Below are 27,991 nucleotides of genomic sequence, written 5' to 3' on the forward strand. Positions count from 1 at the left end.
CCTCGACTTTCTGAGGTTGCTAGGCCTCATGGCATCCTGCATCTTCCTTGTGCCAGAGGCTCGTTTGACAATGAGATCCCTCCAGTGGGCACTAATAACCCAGTGGTCGCAATTCTCAGGAAGAATGACGGATCTCCTTCAGGTCCCGGACAAAGTGGCACGAGACCTTCAGTGTTGGGCCTGTCGGGAGAGCATTTTGAAAACTGTTTTGGCAGCCATTGCCAGAGATAACAGTAGTCACGGATGCCTCACTCGCGGGGTGAGGAGCCCATGCCAACGACTTGACCATCAGCGGTCGTTGGTCTCCATCGGAGTCCAGACTACATATCAACCTGTTGGAGCTAAGAGCTATCAGACTAGTGCTGAAGGCTTTTATGCCATCTGTACAAGGGAAAAATTTCCTAATGACTGACGACACAGTGGCCATGCACTACCTCAACAAAAGAGGAGGCGTAGGATCACTGCCACTGTGCAGAGAGGCGATGCAGCTCTGGTTTTGGGCAATTCAAGAAGGAGTCTATCGGCAGTTCACTTAGCCAGAGAGAAGAACTTGACAGCGGACGCTCTGAGCAGGCAGAGCAGTCTCCTACGAGTGCGAGATAGCTCAGGAAGGCCTTCAAGAGATCTTCACCCTTTGGGGAACCCCTCAAGTGGATCTGTTTGCCACCAGTACAAACAGGAAGTGCTATCAGTTTTGTTAAAGGGAATTTCCCCCGAGAGGAGCTCTAGGGGACGCGTTTGTAGTGGACTGGGAGTTTCCACTTCTTTACGCGTTTCCTCCGGTCCCTGTCATTCTTCGGATGAGGAAGTTGAAGATTCCGGAAGACTATAATCCTAATTGCCCCAGACTGGGCCAGGAGAACGTGGTACCCGGACCTTCTGGACATGTCCATCTGCCCTCCGATTCGTCTTCCGCACAGGGAGGATCTTCTCTCGCAGAAGGGAGGTCAGGTTCTCCATCCAGACATCAGAACCCTCAACCTTCACGCTTGACTTCTGAAGGGTTGCAATACAAGGATTGGGACCTCCCAGATGACGTCATGGAGGTGTTGCTTTCGGATAGGAGGCCAGCAACAAAGACTTTATACCGCTGCCGTTGGAATAAGTTTTGCAGCTGGTGTAGAGAAAAGAATATCGAACCCTTTTCATGCGGTACACCAATGGTGTTAACTTTTTTTGCTATATTTGGGGAATTCAGGTCTTCAAGTTGGTACGATCAAGGACTACCTCGCAGCGCTGTCTATCTTCAAGCGCACTGCGGAGGAGCCATCATATTTCAAATTACCCCTAGTAATCCAATTTCTGAAGGGGTTAACTAATGTCTATCCCCCAAAGCCGTTCCAAGTTCCCTTGTGGGACTTAAATCTAGTCTTAAAATTCCTGATGGGTACTCCCTTTGAACCACTCCATTCTTGTTCATTAAGGTTTCTCACCCTTAAAACAGTCTTACTAGTGGCTTTGACATCTGCCAGAAGAATGAGCGAATTACAAGCTCTGTCTTGCAAACCTCATACAATTTTTCACAAAGACGAAGTTGTCCTACAAGTGAAGCCTAATTTCCTCCCAAAGGTAGTGTCTGAATTCCACATCACCCAGAAGATAACCTTACCTTCATTCTATCCTCCTCCCCATCCAGGGAACGAGGAAGAGAGGCTACATAGGCTGGGTCCAAGGCGAGCCTTGAGTTTTTATATCGGCAGACTTGCCAGGATGAGGCAAGCAGACCAACTGTTTATAGGTTATGCAGGACATACATTAGGATTGCCAATCACAAAACAGACCATTTCAAGATGGATTATTTTAGCCATTCTAGAATGCTACAAACTGGCAGGGAAAAAGCCGCCTCAACATCTTAGTGCTCATTCAACCAGGGGTATCGCAGTCTCTTCGGCCCTCCAAAGAGGTGTACCGATTCGAGACATATGTGCGGCTGCCACATGGTCGTCCGCACATACCTTTACAAAATACTACAATCTGGATTCCTCCTCTAGCCAAGAGACCAGATTTGGCAAAGCTGTGTTACTCTGTTCATTCTTAAAGGGAAATATTCCAATTTTACTCCCACCTCAGTTTTCACACCACTGCTATGGGTGTCTATCAAGATAAGGAATACGTCGGAGGACACAATCCCTTCAAAGAACAAGTTACTTCTTACCTTGTAACGTTCTTTCGATGGGATGTTCCTCCGACTTATTCCTTATCGCCCCTCCCATCCATATCCTCAGTAAAACCTCCCTTGTAGTTGCAGCTTACGCTCCTTCAAGTCAATAACCAAATCATGCACAGCTACTCTTGCTTCAAAACGGAACTGAGCATCGCACGCTGCGTGAGTCTATTTATACGCATGATGACATCGGCGCCGATACAGAGGCTGTCGAGGGACACCAACTCGGGGGACGTCGACGCGCAGCTCCCTCTACTCCAAAAGCTTCCTGACACCAGCAAGCTGGAAGTGATCTATCAAGATAAGGAATACGTCGGAGAAACATCCCATCGTAAGAATGTCACAAGGTAAGAAGTAACTTGTTCTTCTACCACACCTTAAGCTACCAAGTAATTGTAGACTTGGCTCTGATGTATACTTCTAGATGTATTTGCCTGTTAGAAACCTCGATACATAATGTCCAACTAGATGGGCTATCTTTACCAGGATCTGTAGAGAACTTAACCACAGCTTCCTCTTACTGCACTTGGCTCGTCAGTATTCTTTCGTTGTCGAGAGAAGTTGTCCCCCTTTGAGGTAAAACTGCAGGTGTCTAAAGTCCAGTCTCTTTACCAATTAGCTTGTTGACTCAGTTCATTTAGAATGCTGTTGACCCGTAGAGGGATGTTGGGGCGTGACATTGGTACCCTGCAGTCCTCCGGTTGACTAGGATTGTAACACTTTTTTTTACATTGTACTTCAGAGCATAGGCTCCTCCTTCATCCCGACAGTCTGGTGCCAACTCTTGTTTCCATTATACAAGGTCACATTTCAGGGTTCGAAGTCGAGACGAGCTGGGAACTATTTAGCTCCTGCTTGTTAAGTTGATTTGTACCATGCACTGCTACCACCCAGCGGCAGTCTCAAGGCGGTCTGGAAAAGCCTGGTTAGCTTGAGACCAACATCTACCAAGAGCTACTTTTCATCTCCTTGGTCAACCAATGGCAAACACATCTATGTGAATTTACTTTCAATACGTTTGGCACAATCTATAAATAAACATTAGGACACATCTATACAAAAGCAAAGGGGATAGAAAATAATGGACAAAATTATTTTTGACTTTTGTGCATTTAGATTTGCAGCACGCTATGTACTTGTTCCTCGTTCCCCAGTTGTAGCTCCTGAACATTGCTTAATGCTGGATAACCAATAGCTGCTTTTAGCTTCTAGTAATCCAATCTTAATTTTGATCTCTGCATTGTAGAACTCTACTACTGTTTGCCTTACCTGCGTAGTAAACACTCACTATTATCCCAGTCTTCTCTAGATTGCTAATCCAGTTGAATTTCTAAGAACCTACCCTCGACTCGCACTGATCCCTTGAATAGCTCTTCATTTGGCTCTATTTGAAAACACAAGATTTTACTTTCCATCAGAGGAAAACCCTTATGGGAGCTCTAGAGGAATAATATGAAATGTTAAGACACTTCCATGATTTTCTAGCAACCTAATACGTCATGTTGGTTACCTTTGTGTCTAGTACCCTAATGAAGGTTGGATCCCTCGTCAACCAGTTCTGTTCGGGAAACATTTGCATACACAATATGACATCCTTAGTTCACAACTTAATTAAAAGTGGCTGTAGGTGAAGCTGAACATTTTGACAAAGGAACAATCTGGGATCCTGTATTTCACACATCTAGTGTCCGAAGTTTCTTAGGGTGTGGTATTGTAGGAACAAGTGAAACAGCCAGTGCTCCCCCCTTACCATCGACCTTACAACAATGGTGAAAATTAGTAACCTCGGAACATATTAATATACAGTTGATATATCATTGACTCTTCTTTGAAACCTAGATTACCATCCTATAGCACATAATTGACCAGTTTCAAATTATTATAAATTGTTCATTTATAATCTTAATACCGAGTGGTTTCTAAGCGCAGGGATCGGATTCGCTCCTGTGCTGCGTTGCTTCCAAGACAAACTCGTCCCTGAACTAACCTTGCTCCCCACGTTACTAAAGAAACGGAGCAGTCAATACAATACGGTTACTCACCATAGTGACTACCTTACTCCTAGTCCATAGTCCCATTTCCTCTATACTTTTGGAACATTCATCCATCGGGACCGTACCAGAGCACATTTTAAGCAATTAAAAAAACTTTTGGTCTTTTTTTATTTTTATGCAGGGCCACCACACGTGACCGTAGCGCTGCCTTTCTGAGCTCTGCATCGCCCTTCAGTCCTTTTCTATCACCAATGTCGAAGGACCATTAGACAAAATGGAGTAAACATTTTAGAGGTGGCAAACGATATTATGGAAAGGGGACACTGGATTTAGTTGTAAGGTACTCACTACGGTGAGTAACTTTGTTATACTCCTACGTCCCCATCCTACATTTGGGGATTACCAAGCACTGACCAAAGAAACGGGAGGATGGAATTCGCCTTACTGGAAATGGTTCTGAAGAATTGCCTGGCCAAACTGAGCATCAGCCCGGGAGCTCGGGTCAAGACAATAGTGTCTACAAAAAGCTGAGGGAGAAGTCCACGTAGCAGCCTTGGCTATGGACTCCCAAGGAACATGAGGCAACCGCAGCTGCTTTGCCACAGACCAAATGTGCATAAACACTGAAGGCCTTGAAATGAATAGCCTCTAAGATATATGAAGCGATCTATCGTGAAATGGACGCCTTTGAAGCCGGGTCCCCAAAAGTAAGAGCTGTGAGGAGCTTCTAAGTTTGCTTGTTCTTTCAAGGTAAAACTTCAGAGCTCTTGTGACATCCAGATTATCTAGAACCCTTTTTGCATCCGAGACCGGGTTTGGAAAGAAAACCAGTAGGAATATCAACGGATTTCTGTGGAACTCTTGAGACAATTTTTGGAAGGAAAGAAGGATGGGTGCAGAGCACAACCTTATCCTTGTGAAAGGTCAAGAACTGGTGTTGGAGAGCTTGAAGCTTGCTTATTCTTATCGCAGATTTTACTGCAAACAAGAAGACCACTTTTCAGGAGAGAAACTGGAGTTCTGTAGTAGCCATTGGTTCAAATGGCTTGTGACACAAAGCGGTAAGGACCACGTTTAGAGATTTTGGGTGAGGAGGCCTGACCGGTCACATGCTCATGAATATTCCCCATTGTCAGGCTGGGAATCCTTAGTAACAGAAAAAAGTTTCACTTCCACTTTAAACTGTTTCTCCTCTACCAATCACTGTCCTCTGATTCATACTGCCCCCATATACAGTCCTCTCCCCAAACTCCTCCCCTGGCAGCCATCTTCAGATTTTTACTGCACACTTCAGTGTTGGGGAGTCCTCGAGTTTTCTCTCTGAGCTATGTGTGTTTTTGATGGATAAAGTTCTACTTTTGTTTCAAAGAAGCCCATTTGTTGTTTTCTTCCGCAGACAGCAGTGATACGTTGTGGGTGAAGTTCCACGGCTTCTCAAAGGGGAAGATCGTTGAAGATTCTACAAGGCATTTGGGCCTAATTCTCCCCCTGCGACCATGTCGGAGGAGGGAAGGTCCTTCAGACCCTGCACCAAATACGGGCTACGGCATCTGTTTGTGGAGGACAAGCACCTGCAATGCCTCTACTGCCTGCACTCGGACCACAAGGAGGTAGAGTGCGGGATATGCCTTGGTTTTTCCAAGAAAACGAATGACGGGTGTAGTAGGCTGGTGGCATAGCTTAACGCAAAGGCCTCTGACCAGTGCTCGGAGCAGGGTCATGACTCACCCAGGACCTGCTGGTCCGTGGATTGGTTTTCTATGCATTGAGGGTGCCTCATCCGTGTGGTCCCAAGATGAGCGCAAGAACGGAAAATCCACTGGGTTGGCTGCGGAAGCGGCTCCCAAAGTGGATGGAGCGCAGGCAGCATCACCTTCCGCCTCCATTGCCAACTGACGATCAAGCTCCTCTTTGAAGAGGAAGTCCTATACCCCGGCTAAACTACGTGAGCAATCAGACGCTGCGGACCTGTAAGGCCGAAAAGCCCATGCATGCTCAACCAACACAGGCTTAGACCTTGTCGACAACTGCTATGACAGCTAAGGGAGCTGATCCTGCGAGGGTGGCCCCCCACAGCTCAGGTGTCCCTACCCCAAGACGCAATGCCGGCGCAGTGACTTTGGCAAAGTGTGCAGATTCGGAAAAGGGGTGAAATGGGCTTAGACCCCTGTTCAAGACCCTTGAGGGTAGGGGGGGGCCTAACGTGGTGGAGGAGGGAGGCCCAAAACAGCCATCATAGGCAGTCGCCCAAACCATGGACGCTTCGTCCACAGACCGCAAAGTCATTACATACGGTCCACTAGGACATTGAAGAGGACGGCGATGACGGTGCAGGGCCAAGTTTGCCTGTTCTGCCTTCTCAGCCAAGGGACATTTCCTTGGATCATCTGTCAACTCTACACACCTAGGTGTCGGAGATCCAGATGAGGGTGCCACTGGCTCCGGTACCTGTGGTCCCCCCCCCCCCGGTCTCTGGTTAGCTTCCAGCGACGCTCCCATTTCAGCCTCGGCCACCACGTCGGGTCCCTTCGCCCACAGCAGACCCAGACACGGGGATGGACACTGCCACGACGACGGCGAATGATGACTAGGATATCATTGCAGCGGATGGTGAAGCTCCACATTTGCATGCTCCACATAGGGTGTCCCCACCAGATGAGGTGGGATCGTTCCACTCGATCTTGAGCTATTCCAGATGGTGCTCGAGGAAACCAAAGGCGGAGCGCTTTGTGTACCAGAGGCACGAGGCCAAGAGGACCACTGTCATGGCCGTACCCTTTCTGGACGTTATTTGGGAAGAGGGCCTGGTCTTCATGTAGAACCCTTGCACAGATCTAGTCAAACCTGATAGGCTGGAGAGGAAATGTAGGGTGCTGGACTCCGCACCCAAGTGCCTGAGGTCGCAACACTCGCCGGATTCGGTGGTATTGGCGGCCACAAGGAAATGGTCAGACAACCCGTATTCGATCCCACTGGACAGCGAGAGGGGGGGGGGGGGGAGGAGAGGGAGCATGGACGCCATGGTAAAGAAGTTGATTCACACTGCGGCACCCACTATCAAGGGGGCCAACGCATTGGCAATCCGGCCAGGTACGACGGAGTTGTGGTAAAAGTTTGGGCCAATTCTGAAGTTCCTCCCCAACAAAAAGATGGAGCAATCACTCTTCCAGGAAGGGGACGTGACCTCTGATCATGCCATCGCAGTGGCATTGACTTCACTGACTTTGGGGTTATGGCAACTGGGGATCAGTGTCTGGGGATGGTAACGGCCATTCAAGGGAAGGTGTTACTGCCGTCTACGAAGATGGCCACTGTGCGGGCCATCAAGTTGTTACTGGTCATTATGTCATCCTGCATCTACCTCGGGCTCTGTAGGTTGCAAATGCGACCCCTACAGGAATTCCTGGACACACGCTGGATACAGGTGTCTGGAAGCTTCACGGACGATCTAGCTCAATGACTAGTTCCGTCGGGCAATAGGATGGTGTGGCGTCCGCTCCAACATCACCCAAGGCATAGGATTTCAAAATCTCCCATACCAGGAGACTGTCACCATGGACGCCTCCCTGGAGGGCTGGGGAGCGCAAACCAGACGCCTGCATGCCAGTGGCCTGTGGTGCCAGAGGAGCTTCATAATCAACATCCGTGAGCTACAGGCAGTGTTCTGGACCTCCCCAACCCCCCAAGTCGTTCCTACATTTTCTGAAAGGCAAGGTGGTGCGTATCTTCACGGACACCACCACTACGTTCTACATCAGGAAGCAGGGGGGCACTCTATCCCTGGCGCTCTCCAAAGAAGCGTAGGATTTGTGGCGCTGGGCCATCGGGCAGACCATTGGAGACTCCCTCAGCAGGAACTGCGCGCCTGCCTCGAGTGGGAGTTTCTTGAGGATTGGATGCACCGTCTATTCGTCAAATGGGACAGGCCCCAGATCGAGCTATTTGCGATGGTAGAAGAAATCAAGTGCTAGAGAATTGCCAGCCGATTCCACCAACCGAGGACCTAGTGGATATGTCTGTTTCTGTGCGTGTTCTTTCCGTTCCCCTCTCCTGCTACGAGTCATCACACTTCGTGTCAATGTAAAATGATATTCATCGCCCCAGCATGGCTGAGAAAGATTTGGTATCCCGACCTTCTCAGCCTGTCAGTGTTGCATCCGGTCAAGTTTCCAGTGGTTTCAGATCTCACCAGAGAGGGAGGTGCAATCCTGCATCACGACCCAGGATCGCTGCATCTGAATGCTTGGCTCCTGCAGCCCTAGAGTTTAAAGGATATGATTTGCCTCAAGACTGCAGGGAGGTCCTCGCCAAGGCGGTGTCTACTTTGAGGTGCTACGGTCACAAGTGGAAGCATTTTGCTATGTGGTGCCAGTTTCTGAAGTTACCCCTCTGAGTGTCACGGCCCTGCAGATTCTTCCATACTCTCTATACTTGGCCAACACCAGACTGGCGCACGCCTTTATCGGTACATCTGGCGGTGATATCCCGCTACACCATGGCTCCATAAAGATCTTTGCTTTGGTCCCACCGACTCGTCAAATTTCTCAAGGGATTTTTTCAATCTTTCCCGCCGGTGATGGCTCCTGCCCTGGCGTGGGAACTGAACGTGGTTCTGATTAGGCTCATGGGGGAGCTGGGAGCCTCTTCAAGCCTATGCATCAGCCCCCTCTCGTTCCTCTCATGGAAAACTGCTTTCCTTGTGGCAATCACTGCCAGATGGGTAGATGAGAGCCAGGCCCTATCCTGCAAGCATCCATTCCGGTCTTTCCACTAATCAAGGGTAGCGCTGCGTACGCACTCCTCTTTCATGCCGAAGGTTCAGTTGGAATTCCACCTCAACAAGCCATTGGGTTGCCTGTTTTTTTTCCCGAAACTTAGTCACAGGTGGAAAGGGCCTTGCATTCGCTGGATGTTGCTTTGTGCCCTGAAGTTCTATGTGACACGCACAAAGTTTTTGGAAGAGCTCACAACTGTGAACCATGGGGGAGGCCTTGTCCAAGGTTTCCATTTCAAGGTGGCTCTCTGGCTGCATCACACACTGTTATCGGTTGGCAAACCGAATTCAGCCCGTCTGCCCGAGAGCCCACTCCGCCAGAGCAATCACTGTGGCGACGGTCTTCCTGTCTGGTGTGTCCCTGCTACACATCTGCAGGGCTGAAACGTGGAGGTCCATGCATACCTTCACAAAGTTCTACTGTGTCGACAGGGATACCAGGGAAGAGTCCAGAGTCGCCAAGCAGTGCTATGCAACCTGTTAGCTTGAGGTGAGACTGTTCCGAACAGGAGGGTGCATTTTTTGAGCTTTGCTACCTCCCATGGTTTTGTAATGTACTGCTATGTATGACCAAGAAGAGCCGCAGAGGGGCTGGAGGTAGGGTTTGTATGTGCATTCATGCCAGACCCCATGCTGGAGAAGGAAAAAGTTACTAACTATTGTTCTCCAGCATGGGTCTGGCATGAATTCACAGGCGAACCCTTCCTGTCCCCTCTTTGGGGGCTCTTGGTCATACTGCTACTTTACGTGCTTACCAAATTTGAAGGTGGCTGCCAGAGGAGGGGCTTGGGGAGAGGACATTCCTTGGATGGGGCAGTATGACCCAGCGAACAGTCATTTGTTTAGAGAAGTAGTTTTTAAGTGAAAATGAAACTTTTTTTTTCTTTTACTGAGGATTCCCAGCCTGACAGTGAATATTCCGGAGTATGGGAATCCATGCCAGACTCATTCTTGAGAACAATCGTTACATGTAAGTAACTTCAACCTTATCTGTAGAAAGATAAGCTGCAATGGTGGCAGATATGTTAGACGTGGATGCTGGAGGCTGCAAGGTGTGATATAAGACAAAACAGTCAACAGCCATTTATTTTTGTACTGCATTCTTGTAGAAGGCTTGCGTGCCTCCTGCATTACTCAGACCCTCCAGCTTATAGCGATTTTGTGATCCTGCAAAAACGCCCGTTTTGCGCAAAATGCCGCAAAAACGGCCGTTTTGTGCAAAAACAGCATCTTTTTAAACATTTTTTAAAATATATTTTTTAAAAGTAATATGCAAAAATTACTGTTTTTAAAAAAAAAATAATACTCAGGGTGACAGGTTCTCAACTTTCATTTTTACACAAGAAATGAAATGCGCCAACACATCACTTGTGCCCCAAAAAAGTGCAGCCCAATCCACAAGGGACACATGAATGGGCACATTGTATATGCACACCCATTCAGGTGGCCTTTTTCACCTCCTTGATCAAATAAAGTGGCGTTTCTGTCAATTTAAAAGCGCATCCCTCGTTTCCAAGCAAGATGCGCTTTTAAATGTGCAGAAATTGTAGGCAACCCTACGCGCATGGGATGTGGGGCTGCCACTGCATGACAGGGTCTTTCCTGACCCTCTCATGCATTTCTTTTAAGGTATGAACCGCTGCTGTGTGGCTTGCATTTATATTGCTCAAACAGGATAAAAATGCATTTTTTGGGTCGCATTTTATAAGCGGCAGGCACCTGGAGGGGCCTGTCCCTGTGAAAGGCGTTGGGAGCTTGAACAACACTGTCGGGAGAGCGATTCTATTCAAAGTACTGCCCATTTTGAGGATAAAAATCTATCGAATGTTACAATTTGACCTATTTCGTCCAGTACTTTTCGATCGATTTTTATAAATACTGAACATGTGTTGCGGGGGTATCGCCCGCTCCCATGTTCAGTATTTTTGGTCTAGGGTGGTTGCAGAAGTGTTTCCCCTTTTTCCTCAAAATTGGAGGCGGGGACAGAAAAAAAAGAAAACGAAAAAGGCATCCTGCGGAGTCAGATCCGCCCCGCGTTAGAGGGTCGGATCTGGCAGTGCAGGGTTGCAGGGGCAGCGGCAGTGACCAAGCAGTTAAGTAGGGGTGGGGGGTGGTGGTGAAAGGTACATTGTGGGTTGTGTGGCTGAAGTGCAAATCAATTCGCAGTGAAATTGACGATGGTCAATTCTGCCGCAAATAATTACACTTCTGTCAAACAACCCAGAACACCATTCAAGGCAGCTGGCCAGCGCACAATTTGCGCTACAGCTCACGCCTGTGGCAATGCACCGTCACCTTTGAGAATAAGGTGACCTGCTCATTTCCAAAAATTGGTTGTCTAAAAATAGCATATCCTCCGTTCTTTTTTTAAATGCCCCATTATTTGAGGAACTGGGTCAAAATCTACATTAAAACAATAAAAAAATGGTTGCACTATGACAGAGAGGGAGAGTGATGGGTGAGATGTGAGGTGATGGGCAAGAAAGCAGAGGGAGAGCAGTGGGTCAGAGGAGGAAGCGCTGCACAAGAGAGCAGAGGAAGCAGTCATGTGGTGGGCCAGAAATCTGAGAGCGAGCAGAGGTACAGAAAGTAGAGGGAGCGTGTGGTCAGTGAGCCGGAAAGCAGAGAGGAAGCGGTTGGCCAGAAAGAGGCAGTGAGCTGCAGATTGGGGAAAAAGGATGAGGGAAGAGTGCAATAGAATGGGAGAAAGGATGCAAGATGCAGAAGCAGCACAAAAGAATGAAGGACTGTATATTGCGGGAGGAATTGTAGAGTGCAAGGTGTGAGTTGGGAGTATGATTTGGAGTGTGGCAGGGGCTGGGCAGAGCAAATTGTGACTTGGCAGTGTGACATAGCACGTGAATATTTGTATGACAGAGTGAGAGCTTAAGGAATGTAAGTTGTGATGGAGAGTTGGTGAGATGTGTGTTGGTGAGAGAGGTAGGTGTGTGGGTGTTTGGGGGATTGGAGAACATAGAAGGGGAATATTTTCAGCATTAAAATTGATCAATTTAGTCAATACTATTAAATAGGCATGAACATTAAACCAGAAATGTAGCCAAATCAAACACTGTTCTGCCAAACCAGAGACATCTGGCACTCTTCCTATTAAATTAATACAAAAGATGCATAATAATGATGTCCTGGTTCTCTTGCAGCCTTGCACTCTGCCTAGTTCCTGCAATGTGGCAATCTTACACCCTCCAGTTAATACAAAATGTCCCGCAAAAATGGCGCAATAAATAAAGGTTTGTGTGGCAAAATTTGCCATTTCATGCCGCACAATTTGCCATTTCATGCCGCAAATCCTGGAAGGTCTGATTACTGCGTGGATTGAACTGCCATTTTGTCACTGCCTGAAGTGATATACGTCACAGGTTTAGTGAGGCCATTGCCCGCAGGGATTGTAGGGGCTTTTGAATCAATTTTAACCCTCTGACAGGGAACCTCGACAAAGCCGCTAATTGCAGACCTGAATTGCTTTTCAGACCCTTTATTTCTGCAGAACAATTAGCCCTCAGTGAGGGAATCTCGGCATGGTCGATGCTTGAAGACTTGGGGCCCTTGCCCTCCTTTAACCCCTCAGCAGGACCAGTACAACCCAAAGATTTTTTGTGGGAAAGCTTGGGGTCACACCCGGTAGCCAGAGCACCTAAATGGGGCCCCACTCTCCTGCTGCTTTTGATTTTAGCCCGCCTGGGAATCCTCGGGACTAGCCCTGGTACTTTGTCACTTTACAGGAAAACTCGAGACTAGACTCGCTCCATTTAGTCCCAGACTGGAAAACCTGGGGGTGGGGGGGGTTGGGAGGAAACCCCTGGTTGGAGCAGCCCCAGGCATTGTTTGAATGCCCAATTCCAAATCTGGATAGCTATATCCACCAGAGGAGGTGCCCTGGTGATCCCTTGTTTGTTGATGTAGAACACAGCTATAGAATTGTGCATGCAAATTCGCACCAGCCTGTTGATAGAAAGCTGTAAAGCTTTCAATCCAAGGGAGACCGCCAAGTGTTTTGGGTAGTTGATATGAGACATCTTGTCTTGGGGTGTCCACAGATTGCAGACCTCGATGACCCAACATCTCTCCCAACCCTAGAAGGGAGGAGTCCTTTGTAACGGACCTGTGGTAATGCTTCCTGGAAGGAGGTTCCCACTAAGATTGTTGGCGGTTGACCAGAATTTAAGATCTGACGTCATGGAAGATGGGATAGTTATCATTTTTCATTCTGGGTACAAGGCTTGGCACCAGCAGCGCTGCAGCGCTAGCACTGTGCGCGCCCTCTTTTCAGGCTTGCAAGAGGCTGTGCTAGATCTCAGGAAGCCATCAGTCCAAGCAGTTTCTGGAACCACCAGGCTGACCTGTGGGAGGAGTACAGGAAAAGAATACACGCGGTTGTTAAATCTGCAATTCTGTCTTCCGTGCCGAAAGCTCTGGCACTGACAGTATCCCAACGGAAACCTAGAAATATCTGGTCTTGAGCAACCATCCGAGACTATTTCCACCAGTTCACTGACCGCTTGTGTCTTGTGTTTGAATTTAGTGCAATGGTTCTGGACTTAGAGGTGGTCTTAATAAAATATATATAGATCTATAGATCAAGAGGCCGGTTAACTGGTTGTTGCAGTACTTTTTTTTCATACTTTATCGTTCTTGGCAGATCAACACTTTTGCTAGTTTAGAATTCTGCACAGAGCCCAAAATAAACGTTCAAAGAACAGCCTGCCCTCCTCAGTTGAAGTTTATTGCAAGGTGGGAAGCACATTCTCTAGTTTAATGTCTCATCACAAAATCTATTAGCAAATTCAAAATTAAGTGACTAGGATGATAACCATTCTGTTGGTTAAATATCCCTTCAAGATTCCTTGTTCGGGTATCCTGAAACTCCTACCAGAAGATCACTGTTGTGTAAATCCAGGCACCAGCATTTTTCCTTCGTCATTTTGTACTTGTTTACAGCTTTATAATGTGTTTTACTTTCTGATGCTGACTTTAACAATTGCCAGGGAGGGCATACTCCAGCCATTGCCTTGACTTCCTATGACCACTCTTACTCTGCCCATATTTGACCTGAATCCTGTTTTGCGGAAGAGCTCTGAAACACTGACATTCTTCGATACAACTTGTGCACCTGTGATTGAAATATTTGCCCATTTCTGCATGTACACGTCAGTGTAGTTTTAATGCCCAACTGAAAATGTTCTATTCAGGCGCTTTTGTTTTTGATCTGTAATTTGTTCTCTTTTTGTCTGCATTAAAGTTGTGTACTGAATGTTCTAGAAATGCCTTTCCCTGCTGGACCAGGATTCTGCTCTTGGAAACCGCCCCAAAGCGACACGCTTTGTTCAATTTTCCCTTTTTAACGATTGTTTCCCTTTCCCTCTTCTAGGGCATGGCAGAGGGTTTCCAGACGCTGGGCCATGCAGGTTCCAAAGTGCCCAGTACTGGGTCCATTGCCTTGGATCTGGTAAGTATGTCATCATTTTAACATTGAAATGTTGTTCATTGGGTTTACTTCATACACTTCTCCTTGATGGGAGCTTTGAAAGTCATTGTGCTCTTCCTTCAATTAATCAGCAACCGTTGTGTGTAGGCACCTTACTCTGTCCGGAGTTGCAATATGGAGGTTTACAGAATGCCATAGTCTGATCAGTCCTTGTATTGGTTTAAATTCCCCTGCATCGTTAAAGATTTTTTAATGAAAAATGTGTTTTTTACAGAAGGGAGTCATTTTGCTTAGGGTTAGTTTTCAAATCTCATTTGGTAATCTCCTTTACACAAAGCTGCCAAATGTTGTTGTTGTTCTTGGAGACCACACCGATGGCTCTTCACTTGAGCAGGTTGAGTACTGATTTTGACGGATGACCCTTGTCACTTAATTTTTATTAATTAATCATGCTTATATTCTACTTTGATACCTGTTTTTGCTGCTCCAAGACTTCAACTAACGTGCAATGCAGCCACTCAAACAAGCACACTTTCCCATCTTCAAATGAGAGTTGTCGTCACAATATTTCAATAATAGAAGATGCTACATTTTGAAAGCTGAAAGCTCCCCCAAAATATTGCATTGGAAAAATTGAGTGAGGCCGGAAGGAGAACTGTGATTTCTGCTTTTAAACGGGCAATTTGCATCCAGTCGTGAAACCTGAATTGCCAAGTTGCAACTATTACATTTCCATCACTATTTGGTAGAGTAACATTTTGGAGTCTCACCAGGAGACTGGCCTGGCATATAGTCATGCTAGATTGCACCTGTTTCTAAATGCTGTAATAGTGTGTGATGACCCGTTTAATGGTACTATATATATATAAATATAATATAGCATCAGAACTTTGAAGGCTTGAGTCTGCCCAGCTGTAGTGTTTAAACTTGAAATGTGAAGGCGAATGTGATGCCTGAGGCAAGTGGTTAACTTGTGAGCTATCCAGTAGTTCATAAAGGAGCACGCTCTGCATTATCTGAGGTGAGCAGCAGTATTGCGTGAGATGTGGTGGGCTTTGTGTAAATGGTGACTTCTGATTGTTGTAGTTAAAAGGGTTGGACCGTGTTTGGCTGAATTGATACAGTATCTTGATCAAAATCTCTTGAAGTGCTCTCTTGCCAGTGAAATATAGGGAATTGGTATTTGTTTTGATTTCTACATGTGCACTTCCAGCAACTAAGTTTTTAGGACTACAGATTCAACATTTAATCTTTTTGCAAAAGTAGTCTTGCAAGGAACTGTTACTGTATTACTTCTTGATAGTACTTCGCTATAAAGGCCTCATTTTGAAATGTATGGACCTTGTCTTTACTTTACGTTTGTCATTTATTGGAAACTTCACGTAGACTGTCTAGAAGGGTAGCGTTCTGTATGTGTTTCCTTACCGTGCACAAGTGCCACTTGCGTGGTCTCTCTGCGCTATGGTGGTTGTGAAAGAAGGGGTGGGGGTAGGTCAGTGGGAGGAGTGGGAGAAAGAGCAAGGGAGCTGTGATGTGCTGTTGGCAGAGTTTGGATGCAGGATTCGGTAGGCGGACGTCATGTGGTGTTCAAGGTTGTATGTGGTATCTGTCTTGTTGCAGTGTTAAGTGTGTGCTGTTGGCTGTGCAGAGTTTCCAGTTTTAGTGCAGTAATGAGGTGTATGCGGGCGGGTTGATAGTACAGGGTTGTTGGTGGCTGCCTGATCTTCTGCTTTTCCCGTTTATTAGTTGTATCTTCCCTTCTTCCGTGTGCCCTTTCTAGTTGTAACGGCAGTGTCTGCTCTAGGTGAAGGCTTCTTGTGCTACTTTGCTACTCTGTTGGCCGAATTCTGAGTGCAGTCCTTATTTCCGATTAGATGCCCATTCCTAGCCCAGAGTCATCAGCAGGGAGTTCTTTAACTGGATTCCCTTGATGGGGGTGCGGGGGTGGGGGGGGGCGTTTGAGCTGTTTTATTAGGGTCATAGTGTTTGGTCCAGTTCCCTCTTGTTGCCCCTATTCGTGTGATACTGGGGGGATAGGGTGGGGGGTGACCCTCCCATTCCCAACCCGGTTTCTCCCCTGGTGCTAGCGTTTATGGCTTATCACCCTCTTTTTGGGGTCTCTGTTGGCCGGGGGTGGTAGGGTGCTTCTCATTTCAGTCCTATACCGCAATCTTGTTTTTCCTGCTTACTACTTTTTTTCTTTGCTTGTTTTGATCGGTATGTGTGCAGATGTTCAGTCAGCTTCTTTGTGTTTGGAATTGAAGAGCCAGGTTTTCAGCAGTTTCCTGAATTTTATATGGTCCTCCACCGTTTAAATTTCCCGCGTAATTGAGTTCCATAGATTCGTGGCCAAGTAGGAGCGTGATGAGCCACTCCGTTTTTTCTTCCAGTACCGTTTGGGTTTGAGACTGTAGTTGCAGGATCTCGGGGTTCTAGCTGGTTTGCAGATGGAGAATTTCTTTTGGATTAAGTCTGCTCCCTGGCCGTACATTGCTCAGTGCGTTATGCACAGGGCTTTGAAGGAGATTGTATTTTTGACTGGGAACCAATGTAGCATCCTGAGCACTGATGTCTTCTGTTGAGTTTGAGGAGCAGTGTAGCTTCCGCCTTGTGTTCCTTGTAGTTTCCTCATTAGGTATTCTGGCATTCTGAGGTATATGCTGTTGGCATAATCGATCCTGGACATAATTAAGGCTAGGATGGCCTGTTTTGTGCATGAATGAGAGGAATGGTAGGATCTTTTTAATAGTTATTAGAAGGAAGAAACCTTTCTGGATTATTGCATTCACTTGGTCTTGAAGTGTCAACTCATTGTCCAAGAGGATGGCGTCTGTTTCCCAGCTCTATTGGTAATTGTATGTGCTGGTCGTTGCCTCTATCTTCGGGTCTAATCATGATTTTAGTTTTGTCAGGATTGATTTTGACTATGTTATGGTTCATCCATTGGTGGAGCTCCTTGAGACACTCTCCCAGGGGTGCATTCTCTTCTTGCATGTTCCCGAATTTTAACATTTGTGTATCGTCTGTGTAGTTGTAGCATGTTAGTCCGTGCCTTTTGATGAAGTTGATTAGCGGTGTCATGTAGAAGTTAAAAAGAAGCGGGGATAGTAAGGAGCCTTGTAGTACTCAACAGGCGGTATCCCGTGGCATAGATTTGAAAGGCTTTAACCAGATTTTGTCCTTTCTGCGAGGAATGATTTGATCCAGAGCAGTTCTGTCAGTGATCCTTATTTCTTTGATTCTTTTTTTTAGTGGTTGACTGTGTCGAAGGTAGGTATGGGACATTCCTCCGTCCTGTGGGACGGGACCGGAGCACTTTGTAAAAGCATAAAAATGTAGCAAAAATTGTAGTGCTTCCTCTTTTACACGGGGTACTGCAAGCGGCCGTAACCCTGCCCATCTTAGCTCCGCATCGCCCATCAGTCCTTTTCTCCGCTCGTTCGAGACTTGGACGCACTTGCATCTGTGGAAGTTTTTTTTTTTCTTCTTCCAATTTCCTTCTCTCTGACTCAAATTGTTCTTCCTGTCAGCAACGCTTCGCTAGAGCGGATCCCCATCCTCTTTGCTTAGAGTGTTTGGCTTCTGACCACTGGAGAGACTCGTTTTTATTGCGATTCCCTTTCGGTCCGGGCGCTTCAACGTCGGTTAGAGCGGTGGGAGGAGGCGTTTCAGCGCACTCCCCCTATGCATTTCCAATCCTTCATCGACGAGAAGAAGAAACGCCCGGTAAGTTCCTTACTTTTTAGGGCACCCCAATGTGGTGGGTCTCGTTTCCGGGGTCTCCCTGGTCTGGGAGGAGCATCAAGGGCTCTGTTACTGGGGCTTGCCCTGAGGTGCTGTCTGGGCCTAAAAAGTGTACCAGAGTTTTCTCAGAGGGTCTCCGTAAGGGGCCTGTTGACACCGGATTACAATCCGAGGCCCCTCCTGTGGGGGCTGTTTGTAGACCCAGTTCTGGTCCGGGGTCCCTCGTTTAGAGGCTAAGGTGACCAACAGTTCTGAGAGGCCTGTTAAGGCCTTGTCAGTGAAAGGTGTTCCTCATCGTTCCTGCTCTTGCAGTGACTTGGAACTGTTGAGGGGGCAAGGAGTGAGGTTGCGAATGTACATCCTCCTTTACTGGCAGTGCCGAGGTCCTTCCTGCGAAGGTTAGTTTGGCTATTAGCAGGTCACATAAATATCCTAGGCCACACAGTACCGGCTCGGCCGAGGTTCATTGTGTTCAGGCTAAAATGAAGACCCCTGACCCACCTGTGGGGACCCCTGCCTCACTTTCACACCTGTCGTAGTTCTCTGGTCCCGCCAAGACCACAGTGGCCATTTTGGATGCATCCCTTACAACTACGCCATCGGCCTTGGGTGTAGGGGTTGGTTCTGTAGGTGAACATAGGTTTTCTTGTGCACATCCGTTTCGTCCAGTTTGACTGGAACGCCCGGATGCCCCTTCTGCACAATGTCTCGCTGCCTGCGCATCAGCGCCCTTGATTTAAGTGGACACCTCTGGGGATGGGCCTTCGTCCCTGGAATTACTCCCCTCATGAGAGGCCTCCTCCGGCTGCCCCGAAATCGTTGGCGGAGGACGCTTTTTTTGGCAAGTTTCAAAAACGTATGCGTTCCGACCCCATGAAGGAGTACTTTCGAGGCTTTTTTTGGGAGTTATGCCTGCATGCGCCGTCGGTTCCTCCTGCGTCTTCGGTGGACGCTGCCTTTGCCTGCGGGACCTCCCCCTACTCTTCCACCCTTGCCTCCGTTGTCCCCAGTGGACAAGGTCATTCTGGTGCCCGATGTGGTTCAGCCTGATCCGGACCTGTCGGACGACACGCAGGGCGATCAAGACAGCGAAGACCAGCCCTGCTTGATCAGAGCCTTTCACGGCCGGGTGCTGGAAATGGGTCTGTTGGATGTTCCAGTACCCAAGGCACCCGCTACGCAGGAGGGCGTGCTTTCGGGGGCGTTCACTTTGTCTCCTTCGGAGCGTACCGGCTAGTTGTTGCAGAAGGACGTTTTGGCCGAGGTCCGTAGAGTCTGGAAGAGACCACACTCTGGACTCTTCGTCAATAAGAAAATTGATGCGCGCTACAGGCTTCATTCTTCGGAAGAGGTGGCCTTAGCATCATGTCCGCCCCCCTCCTCCACTATAGTGGCTGAGGCCAATTTGTAGTCCAGACCTGCGGCATCCTCTTCTACGACGTCTACACAGGTCCTGGGTAAAGAGGATAAGCTTCTGGACTCCCTTGGGAGGAATATTTTTGCTAACTCAGCCCTGCAATTGCATCAAGCCAATGCAGAACTGGTGTTAGCAGGGGCGAATATGAAAATGTGGAAAGGTCTGTCGGAGTTTGAGGATTTCATCCCCGCTGAAAAGCTTGAGGACTTAAAGGTGGGATTGTCGGATGCTGGGGTCCTGGCTCAGGATCTGCTGGAGGCTGCGGCTCGTGTCGACACTTCGCCCCGTGGCCTTATGCTTGGAGTGGATACTGCTCGCCAGGCTTGGCTGCACGCCACCAAGTTCTCTAAGGAGTTGCAGGACAAGGTTTTGGACCTGCAGTTTGACGGCAAGGAGCTTTTTCATTCCTCAACGGATGTGGAGCTGACCAAAACGAAGAATAGCACCCAGACCGCCAAGTCCTTGTCTGTGCTGGTAAAACCAACTTTTAGGACACAGACAGTTGTCGAAACCCCGGCCCTCCTCTGGGTTCAGGGGTTTTCTAGATAGAAAATCTCAGTCGATACCCCTTGGGGAAATTCCGACCGGAGGCAGCAACGGAGTTGGTTTTTCTCCCGCTCCTCAGCCTCCTCCTCAGGGTCGGGTGGTGCCGCCACCGAAAAACCAGCCAAATGAGGGTTCTCTGCGCTCGTACGAGACCCCGGTTGGAGGACGCATTGCGTCTAATTGGGAGGCGTGGCAGACTATCACCGAAGACTGGTGGGTCTTGCCAGTCGCTCGGGCAGGCTTCCGCTTCCCCCTTCCGCCACCTATCAATCCTTCTTTTGAGCAGTTGGCGTCGCTCTCCCTCAGAGCCGAGATTCAGAAGTTCCTGGATCTCGGAGCAGTGGTATCCGTTCCCCTAGGGGAATGAGAGGAGGGCTTCTACTCCAGACTGTTTACGGTGCCCAAATCCAACCAGGCTGGCCTGCACACCATTCTAGACCTTGCCCGGTTCAATCTTTTTCTACCCCCAAGAGAAATTCAAGATGAGCACGCCTGGTCAGATAAAGCCCTCTTTACAGAAGGGCGATTGACTCAGCGTGGTGGACCTTGAGGATGCGTATATGCATATTCTGTTCTGGAATCCACACCGGAGATACCTGCGTTTCTCTGTGGGAGAGGAGCATTTCCAATTCCGAGTGCTTCCTTTTGGCCTCAGCTTGGCACCGCGTGTCTTTACGAAGATGTCGGTGATTGCAGCTTATCTTCGTCTACAGGGTATCATATGTATCCGTATTTGGATGATTGGCTGTTACGCAGCCCTTGCCCGCTGAAAGCCGCGTGCAATCTTCAGTCTCTCCTCCAGCTCCTGTTCCACCTTGGGCTGTCGGTGAACTGGCGGAAATCTTCCATGACGGTTTCTTAGGAATTTATTTTCCTGGGTTTTTGCTGGAACACGATCGACTGCAGAGTTTACCTGACCCGGGATAGAATGGTGGATCTGTTGGCCACGTGTCAGATGTTTGTGCAGTCGGAGAGCATGTTGGACTGGTGGTTCCAGAGGCTTCTGGCCTCATGCGTATTGGCTCTTCCTCAACTCGAGATGAGGCGGACGCAAATGGCTCTTCAGAGTTCTTTGTGTCAGGCTGTGGATCCGAACTCCAAGATGTTGATTTTGGCTTCCATGAGAGCGGACCTAGTGTGGTGGTTGTCTCTCAGCAACCTGTCGGTGGGTGCGGGGTTTCAAGACCCCGCCCCGATGGTGATGGACTCCTCCCTTCTGGGGTGGGGTGCGACATTGGATCTTCAGGTCTTGGACCTTTGGTCGCCCAAGACCAGCTCCTTCACATACATCTGGAGCTTCTGGCGATTTTCCTAGCGCTCCAGGCGTTCAGGCCGTTCATTGCCAACAAAGTGGTCCGTATCCGCACGGACTGTGGTGTCAATGTATTACATCAACAAGCAGGGGAGCACCAAGTCTCCTCTAGTGGATCTGATCATCCAGATTTGGGAGTGGGCGGTTCGTCATGGTGTCTGGCTAGTTGCAGTACACATTCCGGGCCAGCTGATCGTCACGGCAGATGCCCTCAGTCGGCAGACAATGGTCAGCTACGAGTGGGAATTTAAGGCAGAGATCCTCTCGCGGATATTCCTGTTTTGGAGCACTCCGGAAGTGGACCTCTTCGTTACATCGGCAAACAAACTTCCTCTGTATGCCTCCAGAAATGGTCTGGGAGCCTCCTCTCTGGGGGACACCCTCGAGATTCCTTGGCACAACATGAGGGCCTTTGCTTTCCCGCCTCTGCCTCTGATTCATCGGACGATTTGCAAGCTGAGGAACACAGTGGACCAGAGGGATCGACGACTCTGGCACCCCCTCCCCACATTCGTTCAGCTTGGCGGCATGGTGCCGGAGTTCAGGTCTTTAGAGCATCTCAATCTGTCTGCTGACAACTTGCGCATTATCCAGGCAGCCAGGAAGCTCTCGACAAGGTCTTAGAAGCAATGGCTTAGGTTCTGTCATTAGTGCTTAGACAAACAGCTGGACCCCAGGGTGGCTACGATTGACAGTGCTGTCCTTCGTGTCTCACCTAGCAGAATCGGGCATTCATGTTCTGTCATGCAGAACTTATATTTTTGGCACTTGCCGCCTACCTATCCACGGACCAGTGCTCTTAATCACTGTCAAATCCAGTGATTAGGAGACACTTGGGTGGTTTGACGCGTTTTACCCTCCGGTTCGCAAGCCGCACCTGACATGGGATCTGAATGTGGTCCTTGCGTCGTCGTGCCATAAACCGTTCGAACCAATGGCCACAGTGGGTCTTAAGCACCTTTCATGCAAGGTGTTTTTTTTGGTTGCCATTACTTCAGCAAGGCGTGTGAGTGAGTTCCAAGCTCTGTTGGTGGAGCATCCCTTCTTGATTTTCCACAAGGATAAGGTGGTCTTGCGGACAAATCCTTCTTTCCTGCCAAAGGTGGTCCTTGAGTTCCATCTGAATCAGTCAATCTCCCTGCCGGTCTTCTTTCCAAACCCAGCTTCAGAAGCGGAAAGGGTTCTGCATTGTTTGGATGTCAGAAGGGCTTTTAAGTTCTATCTGGACAGAACATCTGAATTTAGGAGCTCTTGTCAACTATTGGTGACCTTTGGTAATCCACAAGGTAGACGGGCCTCTAAGGCGACTATCTCCAGATGGATCACTGCCTGTATTACGGAGTCTTACACTGTCCAAGGTCAGCAGCCTCCTAAAGGAATTCATGCACACCTGGTGCGGGGAGAGGCAGCTGCAGTTGCCTTTCAGAAATGCCCCCTGGGAGACTATTGCAAAAGCGGCTACATAGGCCTCCCCATCAGCATTTTGTAAACATTGTCTGGACCTGAGCTCCAGATCTGACGCTGCTTGGCCAGGCTGTGCTGAAGAACCTTTTTCAGAAAGGGGTTTTCCATCCACCCGTAGTTCTTGTGAGGAGCGCTTGGGAATCTCCCAGAAGTATGGGGGAAAGGGGACGGGGGACGTAGGAGTATAACCAGTTTACTCACTGTAGTGACCACCTTACTTCTAGTACATAGTACCTTTCATGCATACATCCGCATGCTGTCCCCTCTAATAAGGTTCCTCTATTATTGCTTAAAGGTCTCTGACCTGGTGATGCGCAGGGCGGAGCTAAAATGGGTGGGGTTACGGCCGCATGCAGTCCCCCACGTAAAAGAGGAAGGACTAACATTTTTGCAAAATTTTAATGCTTTTACAAAGTGCTCCGATCCCGTCCCACAGGACGGAGGCATGTCCATATGTATGGAGGAAAGGGGACGGGACGTAGGAGTATACTCGGTCACCTACCTTCGACACAGTCAACCACTAAAAAAAAAATCAAAGAAATAAGGATCACTGACAGAATTGCTCTGGATCAAATCATTCCTCGCAGAAAGATGGAGGAATGTTCCATAAGTATGGAGGAAAGGGACTTTCGAATAGGAAGAAGGTGGTCACTACCGTGAGTAACCCGGTTAATATACTCTTACGTCCCATCCCCTTTCCTCCATACTCTATGGGCGTCCTTTCCAAGGGACGGGTGCCGGAACCCTTTTCACCAGAGAAAACCTTCTTCCCATTTAAATTTAGGAGCGCAGGGACACGGCCCAGGGAGAATGCGCTGCCTTGACTCCGCCCTCCGGTGCCACACGCCAGTGCCCTTTTTCTCTGTCGACGGGAACGGGCCAACTTCACCAGCGCTTCTGGGTTTGGCTTCGGCCATGTAAATCCACGCAGGGATACTTCTGTGTTTTTTGTCTTTTCTATCATTCAGGTACTCGGTCCTCAGGCGTCCCGCTCCTACCCGGCGCATGTCTACTTCTACAGGGATCAGCAGGTGTCCATCCTGCAACGGGCTCTTCCCAACTTCAGACCCCCACTTCCTCTGCCTACGTTGCCTTGGCCCAGATCACGGTTGGCAATCATGTTGTGCGTGTGACTCGCTGTCCTCGAAGGCGCTGAAGATATTGTCCAGCGCACCCCGCAAGGGTGACTCTGTCCCAGGGACGCTCCCGCGCGGGATGTACCGGCCAGGTTCTTCTAATGGCACGTGCACTGAGGCTGCTACAGCTACCGGCCTGAGGGGGTCCTCTGGTCCTCCTGGGCGCAGTGTAGAGGGGCCGGAAGGTTCTTGTACTAGGTCTACACCTGAGGGGCTATGCCCTTTTACCATCAGTGGCCGAAGGGTATTCCCTAATACCGCCAAAACGTCTGAGGTGGGGTGGGGGGGGCTAAATGCAGCTCTAACAACCCCGGGTCGAGGGTGCCACACCTACCGGGCCGAGACCCGAGGTGCAGGGTAGGCCTCATGATCCACACGCAAGAGAATTGGTTGAGGCCCGGCCCAGTGGGCTGGGCAACACGTTGCAGGCAGCTCGAACAAAATGGCTGCCACGCCAGAAAGGGGCACCTGTCCGATGCCATTCCACGAATTCGGCAAAGAACAAGTGTCAAGGTGGGAATAGTCTCAACCAGGTTAGTGGCCTACAGTCTACCCATCATTTGCGCTGGGCAACAACTTTCCCGTGCGTCCATATGGACAGGGTACGCAGCGGCTGCAGCAGCCCCCCCAACCTGGCGATGCCCCCTGCCACCCCTTGGGCCAGTGAGGAGGTGCTCTTCAAGAATTTTCTCGTCCTCGTGAGGTCTACTCTGTTGGGGGTCATCAAGGACGCAGTCCGGGAAGTCCTCCCCGCCATGCAAGAGGCACCACAGACTCCTTCATCGGGCCCCAGGCTCCTGTGCAGCTGCCTCCTCGGGCTCCACAGCCAACTCCAACCTCTGCTGCCTCCTCAGCCTCCGGCTGTGGTCCCTGTACCCCAGCCTCCGGCACCATCTACCCCATCTCCAGATGATCCTTCAGATCTGCAGGATACGGACGAGGAGGAGGATCCGGACACGCCAGCCTCAGACGGGGGGGGCGGGGAGACCTCTTCCACTCCTCTACGGACGAAGAGCTGGACAAGAACAGCTCACAAACGGCAAAGTCTGTCCATTCTTACAAAGACCACGCCCAAATCGTACACCCAATCTCGGCAGCGCTTGGAAAGGGGTCGTTCATTTGGAGGGTTCCGCAGCTTCCAGGAACGCAGATCCAGGCAGCCGGACCACTCGCTATCTCGAAGCCGGCGCGAACAAAAAAGGGGGGGGGGGTAAAGGGCTTTTTCCAGTCCCCCTCCTCAGCATCCGCCTTTGAGGGAATGGCATGACATCCATTCAGGTCCACATGTCTCCAGTTACCCTCCATTCGCTATTCTGGTGCCAGAATTTCGTGGACCCCTGGATCCTCTCTGTAGTATCCACGGGGTACAGTCTTCCTATCCCAGCTGCTCTTCCCCTCCACTCCCACGGGTTGCGACACCAACTCTTTCGGCGGTGATCCGGTCGATCGTAGAGCCAGGCAGTGGAGGAAGTCCCAGCTTCCCAGTGAGGATTTTGCTTCTACTCCAGGATTTTAGCCAATCGAAAGAACCAGGCGGGCCTGAAATTTGCGCTGGCCTTTTCCACCCTCTACCTACCCCTGCAAAAATTCAAGATGGCTACGCCAGCTTTTATAGCGGAGACAATGGACAGGGGAGACTGGATGTGCTCCCTGGACGTGCTCCCTGGACATTAAGGACGCGTACCTACATGTCCCGATTTGGCAGCCCCATCGTCCTTTCCTATGTCTCAGGATCATGGGCTACCATTTCCAATACAAAGTCCTTCTTTTTGGCTTCAACTCGGCCCCCAGGCTCTTTATCAGACTCATGAAAGTGGTGGTGGCCCTCCTCGGAGCGGGGGGCTTCCACATCTACCCATACACCGACAACTGGCTCGTCGGGGCTAAATCTCCTGAAGCGGATCGACACTCTTCCCATGCCCTTATGAACACTGCACGACCTGGGCTTCTTGCTCAGCCTCAAGAAGTCACGGCTGCACCCATTCCTGGGCCTCATTTGGGACATGTGCACTGAGAGGGTTTTCCCTTTGGAAGACAAATCTCGGCCATCAAGAGGGCCACCGCCCACTTCCTCAGCAGAGAGGACCTCGGAATGGTGGTACCAACATCTCCTGGGTCTACTGGCGGCGCTCCTGTTAGCTGTGCCGCACACAAGACTAAGAATGAGAAGGCTTCAGCTGCACTTCGTAGACTCATGAAATCAGGAGCGGGCTCGCAATCCGAGATGATCAACGTTCCTCCATCTCTCCACCCGGACCTAACTTAGTGGTCCATGGGCTGCAACCTAGGGACGGGCAAGCTCTTTCAGCTGCCCTCCCCGCAGGCCACCATCACCACAGACTCCTCGCTTAAGGGCTAGGGAGCCACACTGGACAATCTCTCGGTCCACGGCACCTGGACTCGACAGGAGCAGGAATACCACATCAGTTGGTTGGAGCTGAATGCGATCTGGCTAGCGCTCGGGGCATTCCTACCACTTCTCAAGGGAAAGGTTGTTCTCATCCAGACAGACAACTCGACCAGCATGTACTAGGTCAGCAAGCAGGGAGGCACCAGATCCCCTCTGTGCAGGCTGGCGATCAGCATGTGGGAATGGGCCCTGGAAAATGACATTTACCTCTTGTCAGTCCTCCACCTGGGGGAATCCAACCTGGAGGCGGACAGGCTCAGCAGGCTGGGAGCGGACAATTACGAGTGGTAGCTAAACAACCCTGTTATTCAAGAGTTCATCGGGTGGTGTCATCTAAAAGTGGATCTCTTTGCAACCTGGCACAACAAAAAGTCCCTTCAGTTTGCATCCTGGCAGGGTCAGGGCTCTGGCTCGCTGGGCAACGCATTTCACCTCCAGTGGACCTGCATGAAGGCCTACGCCTTTCCGCCTACTCCCCTGATCCACAGTGTAATTTGCAAGATCAGAGTCTCACCGACTCCTCATCATTCAGATAGCTCCATGGTGGCCGGCCAGGCCATGGTTTTCGGAGTTACTCGGCCTCTCGGAGGTTCCCCCGATACACCTTTCCAAAGGGCCCAGCACACATTCTGGCGCAGCATGGGGGGCAGAATCATCCACCCTGTGCAAGGGAATCTAGCCCTCACAGCGTGTCTGAGCATGTAACGCTTCGGCACCTTAGCCTCTCACAGGCCAATCTGGAGATCCTACAGGGCGTCGGGAGCAAAGCCACCAGGGCCCAGTACAAAAGCAAATGGACCAGATTCGCCACTGGGCAGACTCCAAGGGAATTTACCCATTGGCCTGCAATTTGGACGACATGCTCTCCTTTTCAGCGCACCTCGCTTATACATACTTTGCAGCCATTGGGGCTTAAAGGAACTCTGAGGGAGGCTTTTTTTCCTCCTCCAACCCGATCGTCAAACATCTGACCGGTCTCGCTAGGCTCTACCCGCTCGTCAAGAGACCGCACCCTGTGTGGGATCTTAACATGGTCTTGGTCGCCCTGACGCACATACCATTTGAGCCAATGGCGTCCGTGGACATTAGGCCGGTCACCATCAAGACGGCCTTACTAGTCTGTTTTACCTCGGCTCGCAGAGTCGGCGAGATCCAGGCACTGGTCGCCTCTGAACCATATACAACCTTTCACAAGGACAAGGTAGTCATGCGGACGCACCCGGCATTTCTGCCCAGGGTTTCATCCGCATTTCACTTGAACAAAGAAATAGTCCTTCCTACATTCTTTCCCGATCCCAAGGATGCAGCACAGAGTGCTGCACTGCCTGGATGTTGGTCCTGTCCAGGTAGAATTTTAGGGCACACCCAAGGGCTTCCGCAATTAGGACGCCCTGTTTGTTGCTTTCGGAGGCTCAAGGCCAGGCTTTCAGCCCTCTAAGGCTTCCATAACCCGCTGGATGGCCTCTGCCATCAAAGAAGCGTATGAGGGCCAGCACAAGCCGCTCCTGGGCCAACATGCATGTCCACGCAGTCAGGGCCAAGGCAACGGCCATCGCCTTCCAGCGCCATGTCCCTTGGCAAGTCATG

General features: G+C 49.6%; 1 protein-coding gene across 5 annotated transcripts in view; it reads left to right on the plus strand.

Moving 5' to 3' along the window:
- SETD5 (SET domain containing 5) overlaps positions 1–27,991 on the plus strand; it is an 875,459-nt gene that overhangs the window by 206,847 nt on the left and 640,621 nt on the right. For all 5 annotated transcript variants that reach the window (XM_069643234.1, XM_069643237.1, XM_069643236.1 and 2 more), the window contains exon 3: positions 14,319–14,396. The gene's annotated coding sequence lies outside the window, so the exon portion shown is untranslated. The remainder of the gene's footprint in view (positions 1–14,318; positions 14,397–27,991) is intronic.

The sequence above is a fragment of the Ambystoma mexicanum genome, chromosome 2p, assembly GCF_040938575.1.
Source record: "Ambystoma mexicanum isolate Mex_15411 chromosome 2p, UKY_AmexF1_1, whole genome shotgun sequence".
In the NCBI taxonomy this organism is placed as follows: domain Eukaryota; kingdom Metazoa; phylum Chordata; class Amphibia; order Caudata; family Ambystomatidae; genus Ambystoma; species Ambystoma mexicanum.